Here is an 8,171-nt window from a genome sequence, read left to right as displayed (position 1 = left end):
TTTTAAAAATGCCACTTTTAGAAGGTTTACATTGTAATAGACCTGAAGCACACCCTTCTTTTAAGTTCAGTCCTTTATTATCCATATTTCTCACATTTGTCGTGCATTCACTCAAAGTGCGCTCCGTCCCGAATGCGCATGTGAAGAAAACAACTTGAAAGTATGACAATCGGTTTGCGTGTCAAAAAGAGTTGCACAGCCTTATTCACATTTGTGTTAAAAAAATCCACGTAATCAGTAGTATTTTACAATTCATCCAATTTATTCCCATAGTATAACAGTCCTTTTTCATCACGTCAAAGGTACATAGTTCCATTATTTCATGTGTTTTAATGCTCCAGAATTGCCCATCCGGGCCTATTCGTAGGCTTGTACTGAAACTAGATTCCTCCATCATGTTAAAATCCACCCAATGCATTTCGGTCCTCCTGGACCTTCGTCAGGGGTATCTATGATATTTTAAAAATATGCATCAACTACATGCAATGAAAAGATGTGACAAAAATAAATAACACACCCTTGATTTAAACAAAACTGTGCCCCCTTAACTATGCCCCATTGCATGTAGTTGATGCATATTTTTTAATATTTAAGACCCAATGCTTTCTCATCAAACAACCTTGAACAGCGGCCACCTAGGGAGGGTCTCTGCTATAAAAGAAGGACCATCCTGATGCACATGCTGGCTATTGTGATTCTAGCGGCCATGCAGGTTCTCCTTTGGCAGTCACTTTGTTCATGGGGAAGTGGTTGAGTTTCCTGTTCAGCAGCTGCTTCGTATTAGCACCTGTGGCGCTGATATTGTGGAAGCAAAGATTGGCATGTCGCTTCAAAAATCCAACAATCCTGAACCTGATGCTTCATTAAGCGTGAATCCTGTTGTTGATCTAGCGTGATCTTGAATCAGCACATAAGAGGGAGAGGTCAGCCTGGTCTCTGGGGGTAAGCGTTGTGCACTCTGACTTTTATTTAAAGGTGTTCAACTGTTCATTGCTTTCTTGCGAGGCCAGTCCTACAAGTGGATTTTATTATCAAAGTTGGGAGAAAGGAGACAAACTGTTAATAGTGGGCAGCAGGATAAATTCCAACAAATAAAAACTACTGGGTAGCGTCATGTTAACCTTGGTACAATATAACTGGGTAATGTGAACCTCTGTTTACAGACACAATTGACAGCGATATGAAAACCTGCAGCAAGAAATTACTTGTGGTATGTACTTTTGTGTACACTTCATTAGTATATGGTATTTCTGAGGATAGTTGTGCGAAGAGACTCACTGGCCCATGTATCAAGGGATGCTTTTGCGACTCCTTAATTGTGATTATTAAGGAATCGCAAATAAGGAATCGAAAAAGCCTATGCATGTAGGAATCGCAAAAATTAGCGATTCCTAAACATTCTTTAATTGCGACTCGCATATTGCGAGCCGCAATTAAGGAATGGCTTCCCATTCATTCATATGGGCCTCGAGGACCATAGGAATGAATGGGAATTGCAAGCACAATTTGCGAGTACCAAATAGGTACTCTCAAATTGCGTTTTCAATTTCAAGGGTGTGAGGGTGCCAAAAGGACACCCTGTTGAACCCCTGAAATTGTAATGTGCACTCATGTTGCGCACACACATGCCCCAAGGACATGTGTGTTTGTAACATGTCATGTTTTTGCAAATTACCGACCACTTTTTTCCCCCTGTAATTTGCTATCCCTAATAGCGAAATAGCTATTTTAAATTGCTTGTAGCATTGCATTTAAGGAATCAGAATTTGTGACTCCTTAAATGCAATCGCAATTAAGGATATCGCAATAAATTGCGATTACCTAAATTGCGAGTCCCACAAACTTTCTTGAATTGCAAAAGGCCATTTTTCAATCGCAAGCGTCCTACTTTTGCGAATCACACTGTTTGCGATCGCAAAATGGTTTGATGCATATGCCCCTAAATATAGTACTATGCTTTATTATATAAGGTCCATCCTCCGGTACCCAGCCATCCACTCAAGGGCTTATACCAGACCCCTTAACAGGTAATAGTTTGAGCAGAGAGTATAAAACAACAAAGGGAGGAAATAAACATAGCACTCATAAAAATCACTGTGGATATTCTCTTACAGGTCTCCCTCTCAGCTGTTACTTCCCCAACACTCATTCCCTCGCCTGCCACTCCAATAATTTGTGCCATAATGGGATGGGAACTTGGTGGTGCCTGGAGATGGACCTCTGAAATCATCATACAAGTCCTGAGGAACAACAAAGGTCCAACACAACAGGATGGCAGAGGTACTGTCTTCTGCTATCCTGACGAGGGTAACTCGAAAACGCTAAATCAGGCCTGTAGTTTTTCTTTCTTCTATCATGAGATTGGCATTAAGCCTCTCAATTATACTGTGCTGGTAAATTCATAAGAAGCCCAATGCAATTGTTTCTATTTTGATAAAATCACCCTAAATATTGGATGACTCAATGTGACTAGGATGCACGATTTCCATTTCTGGTTTTTGCGTATATAAATCATTGTTTTCAGGTGTTTTAGTCTGAATTCTGTAATTAAGGTGGACAAGAATTAATAATGAGTGATTTGCTTCAGAAAAAGGGGTGTTCTAATAACACAGAACCTATTTGTATATCTATATCTGGTCCTGGTGCATTCCCATAGCTTTAGAAGAGTAAACAGCTTAAACCAGTCTAGAAAAGATTCTAATAATCTTTATCATTAGTCACCTCTGCATTATCATTCGTAGTCTCTCTATGTCTTGGCCTATGGTGTAATGGAGTGGCATTCTGTAATATGTCTTTCAGAATAACTTAGAAACATTCAAACATTTGAGACCTATGGACCTATAAGTTAGTGCCTGCATCTAAGCAAGTTGTAGCACTGACGGCCTCGTGTTGTTAAATCCCATGGTTTGTCACCATAAAAGTGCTTATCATTATGTACAAAACCCTTTTTATGATTGAGAAATTCTTTCAACTAGCAAAAGAACTTTTACAGGTGTTTCCAAATTGCAAGTAGGAGAGTTCATGAAAGTGGTTTCCTCCCTACCCTTTTCCAGTTAGGAAAGGAATTTATTGATAATTTGTGACTGCAATTGCAAATCATTGATGAGTTAAAAACTCCTGAGTTGGGGTGCTAACTAATTTTCAAAGGGGAAGGGGTTCTCTTAGGACCCCTTTCCCTTTGGAACTCATGTTGGCATCCTCAGGGCGGAGAAGTTTTCCCAATCTGAAACTTTTTAATTTTTTTAATCAGCACTGGTTCCTTTAAGAAACAAGGGCAGCTTTAAAAAAATGTTTTCCATTTTAGAATGCAGTCATATAGATGATGGTGTGCTGTTCCTAGCAGGCCATCACTCTGTGATTACAGCTAACCACAGAGGTTCGCAAATTGTCACCTGCATAATGAATATTAATTATGCAGGTTGTTCTACAACCCCGTAATATTCCGTATTTTGTGAGCCGACCAAGCAGCACTTATTCTGGATTGCAAAATACTCTTCCATTCTCAAATTGTTTGTGTAGAATGTGCAACCACTTAGAGATGGATACCAATTGTGTTCACTCATTGTTCGCAGTTCTACCTGGTGTAAGTACCTATTAAAATCTGCATTAGACATGATAAAATAAAACTTAAGCTGTTTGGACAGCAGCTGGGTAAATAGTGAAGCTCCTGAATAACAGGCTTTGTCTAGGTATACTTGGTGCACTCTAAACAATATTTACACAAATTAAACAACATCAATCGTCATGTGCATAAAATTGTCCAACTGGTGCTTCAAGAGGAGGGGAAGCCAACAATTCCCCTCAATAGAGAACAAATCCCATGATAGTTCAACAAAAACTCCAAGCACACAGAATCTTCTAAACTGAGATCGCGGTTCCAGAGGTGTCTTTTTATTCCATCATCTTTACAGATACCCTTTGCCAACATGTGTTTCGTCTATAGCTGACAGTCACAGCAGACTTCATCGGGGCAGTACATCTACAACATAAATAATTCATAACCAGGAGGAGTAGTCTTAAGTTATTGTTCACAAGAGACCATCACCAAAGTCATGTGACCAGAAAAGTTCACCCGAAAAGTGTCTCAGGAGATCCATATTCAAACGTGTTATTAGAGTTAATAGAAATATAGATATCGGTCTAGTGTCAACAGATTCCCATGGATATGATGCGTAAAAAGTGCATCCATGCAGTGTCCAAGATTAGTTCGTATTATGAACGGTGGAAGACTAAAAGATCTGTACTAACTTGGAGGCATATTATCAAGGTCCGGCGTTAAAATTATCGCCGCTTTATCGGCAGAAAACTGCCGCTAAAGCGGCGATAATGGGCTTGATAATATGCCGTTGTGAATTCCCATAGAAGCCCGTGTTCACACCAGAACATGGGCTTCTATTAGAATTCTCAAGGGCATATTATCAAGCTCATTATTGCATAATTTTAACGCCGGACCTTGATAATATGCCCCTTGGTCCATTAGTATCAGTACCAACTGGTCCACATCTATTTATCGGTATACAATCAGATTCTGTGAATTAAAGTCAAAGAGGTAACCCTATTAGCCTCACTCTTGGCATGGTAAGCAAAGAGAAGTTCTACAGGTCAGGTTTTTACCTGTCAGTATATGTCCAAGTTTTGAGTCCAAGAAATCTGAAAGAGTAAATAAAATTCTAAACAAAATGTCCCAAAGTGTCACAATGACTTGCTAGATAATTCAACAAGTACCCACAATTACTAGTAAACCATTAACCATATTTCAATTTGAATAAGAAAACGTATACTACTCAGGGGAAATAGCGGGGATAAGATTATCCTGTTCGCAATCCAAAACCTAAACACCTTCGAAAAGTATCCCAGAGTGTGACCGCCGCTGGTCACCAGAATAGATATATCTAAATAACGCGTCCTTGAGACACTAAAATCACATAAAGAAATAACAGGAAGACACTCAAGATACTAGGTTACCGTGGAGTGAAAGACACTCTAAATAATTCTTTATATCCGCGCCATCTTATCCCACAATTACAAGAAAATGTATTTACCAGTCATATAAAAGGGTGCACAAACTTCATCAATGATGTGAAAAGTTTTCCAGTCAAACCCGCACTAAATCTCATGGCAGCGTATTCTATACTCACTGTATGTGGCTAAAGGTGAAGCGCAGTAAGCTCTGACGTCCGCCAAGTGAGCGAGGACGACTTCTGGCGTGGACGGTAGGCGTCATCTTGGATTTGTCTTAAATCAACCCAAATTTACGTCAGTTACGTCATGACATAATACAGGCCGCATCAATGCGGTGGCCATCTTGAAGTGGTCAAAGTGATGTATAAAACGCGTATAGCTATAAACGCATTATGTAAATATTCATTATTTGAAATAAAGTGTCATATATGCCTAAGTTATCATTTTTGATGGCACAAAATCCCATAGGTAAATGTTATGGCGTATTCCCAATAGTCACGTCACTACGAATGTCAATCTGCAATGTTAAGTGTCAGCCATCTTAAAGCAGCCTAATAGTAGTTTCTATAGCAGTATCTAAATAGAGCGGGGTAACTATCTAGCCCAAAGCCATGACTGAATATATATTTGAGTATGGTTATCAACTCAACATTAGTCTACACTGAAAGTGCCATTAGTAAATTACAAGACAAAACCGGGTAGCATAAAATAATAGGTATAATCACGTAATAGTGCCAGTATGATTGAAGCCTCCACCATAGTTGCCTTAGAGGGGCTTGTAAGTGCGCTTTCTCTCATTGATCTTTCACAATAGTTTCTAGTGTTAGAGTCCTCAAAGTAAGGTGCAAAGAGGGGAAGGTAGAGAGAATACCACAACCAACATGTACTATAGTTGTGATAAAAAATATTTTAAAAGGGTGCAATAAGAATAACCATATTCAAGACCAAAGTGTATCCTAAAGGTCTCTTTAACAAACATACATTCTTAGCATGGTTTCCTTGTTCTCATTGTACCAGATTCAGGCATATTCAATCATTGGAAAAGAAAGATGCATCAATATAATGTCCTTCAATACACTCCATTGTCATTCACAAGTCATACACAGTAATATAATCCTATATTCACTCATAAATACCATTGGGAAAATGTTAAAAGTAATGGGCATATTCAATCATTTGGAAACTTAAAAATTCATACATATTTGTAATTTCCTTCAGTAAGCTCCATTAATATTCTCAGATGATATATAGTAATAGAATTCTGCATAACCACCAGATATTATCCAAATGCGACTTATCCAACTTCACGATATTTTTCACCCTAGTATCATGAGTCGATAGTATTTTCTATTTAATTACATATATATTTCTTCCTATAAAGGGTATACATATACACTCTGATACAATGAATTCTCCATTTATCGGCATCATCTTAAAGTTCGAAATACAACCATTAGTTGACATTATTTCCATATCTCACAGGATATATAGGCTATCCTGTATAGTTAGTACCCTAAAAAAACGTGCAATTCTCGGTCAATGTTCAGACCATATTCTACCTTATTCAAGCGCAATATCCAGATTGCCTCTTACGTCTCAGCTGCAATTCTCGATTTTCACCTCTTTCTCCACGGGGAATCATTTCCAACCCATGGTAGTCAAAAGATCGATATTTTATTTGTTTCTCACATGTGAGTGTGTGGAAGGCAAAGGGATGTTTTGGGTCTCCCTGTTTGACCGCTCTTAGATGTTCCATTATTCTGTCCTTCAACATCCTGACCGTACTCCCCACATATATCCGTTCACATTTATTGCTATTGTTATTGTTGTTATTGTTATTTAATTTTATAAGGCGCACAGCTACCCAGAGGTTTCCTGGCGCTGCCTGACACGAACAGAGAAGAAAGGGAATTATTGATTAAATTACAAAGTTTTTAAACACTTATGGAAATTCGCATAGATGGTTTCGTTACGAAGTGACAAGGGAAGAGAATTCCACAAAGAGGGGTCCAGACAAGAAAAAGACCGACCACCCATTCGCGACAGTGTGGTCCTAGGAACCGAAAGTTTAGCCTGAGTGGACCAACGAAGAAGGCATGGTGGAAGGTAAGTGTGGACTAAGGCTTTCAGGTACTGAGGTGCCGTGCCAGATTTGATTTTGTACATGTAACTCAGGGCTTTGAATTTAATGCGGTGCTCCACCCTGAGCCAATGAAGGTCACGAAGAGAACCTGAGATGGAAGCCATTCTGGGAACCTGGCAGAGCAACCTAGCAGCCGAGTTCTGTACCACCTGAAGTTTACTTATCACATCCTTATTGGCCCCTAAATACAGGACGTTACCATAGTTAAGCCTGGAAGTGACAAGAGCCTGGACCACAGTTCTTTGAGTGTGACCAGGCAACATCCACATCGTTTTGTTGCGCCATTTGAGGATGGTGAAGCAGTTTGAGGCAACCTTAACTGCTTGTTGCTTCATTGATAGCTGGTCATCAATGATAACACCTAAATTGAGAACCTGGTGCGCAGGTTGGAGTAACGCACCCATATCAGAAGGCCAGTGTCGGGGGACCCAGAGATCTTTATTCCTCCCCAAAATTAGCACTTCCGTATTTTCGCCGTTGAGTTTAAGCAAGTTGGCTTGCATCCAACATGCAATATTCCTCAGCCCAGACTGGAGAGATAATGGCTTAGACGCCCCTTCAGCGGAAAGGGAGAAGATTATCTGGGTGTCATCGGCATAGGAGAAAATAGACAACCCAGCATCTTCAGCAATAGCCACCAAAGGCCTGACATAAACATTAAACAATAGAGGGCTGAGAATGGAGCCCTGCGGTACTCCGTGAGGTGATACATGGGTCTTAGAACTGGCTGACGGTGAGAAGACCTGGAACATACGGTCAGCCAGAAAATCAGTAAGCCAGTTCAGTGCAGAGCCAACAACACCCATTGATTGTAAGGCTTTCAGTAACATGGTGTGAGATACAGTGTCGAAAGCGGCACTCAAATCAAGCAATATGAGTGCCACAGTTTCACAAGTATCCAGACGGTGATGCAGTGTTTCTGTGACACCAAGAAGAGTAGTCTCTGTTGAGAAACCTGCTCTGAGGCCGGACTGTGAGGGGTGCAGACATTTTTGGGAATCAAAAAAGTAAGTAAATTGGAGGTTAATATGTTTTTCTAAGATTTTTGAAAAAGCCGGGAGTAAAG

At 39.9% G+C, this 8,171-nt stretch overlaps 1 long non-coding RNA gene across 1 annotated transcript in view; it reads right to left on the bottom strand.

The window, feature by feature from the left end:
• Positions 1-247: 247 nt before the first annotated feature.
• LOC146797733 (uncharacterized) overlaps positions 248-8,171 on the bottom strand; it is a 232,412-nt gene continuing 224,488 nt past the window's right edge. The window contains exon 4 of the long non-coding RNA XR_014968519.1: positions 248-1,012. This is a non-coding gene — a long non-coding RNA (uncharacterized LOC146797733). The remainder of the gene's footprint in view (positions 1,013-8,171) is intronic.

This window comes from Triturus cristatus, chromosome 9 (assembly GCF_964204655.1).
Source record: "Triturus cristatus chromosome 9, aTriCri1.1, whole genome shotgun sequence".
NCBI lineage: Eukaryota > Metazoa > Chordata > Amphibia > Caudata > Salamandridae > Triturus > Triturus cristatus.
The sequence above is the reverse complement of the archived record's forward strand: the minus strand, read 5'-3'. Positions and strand labels throughout refer to the sequence as shown.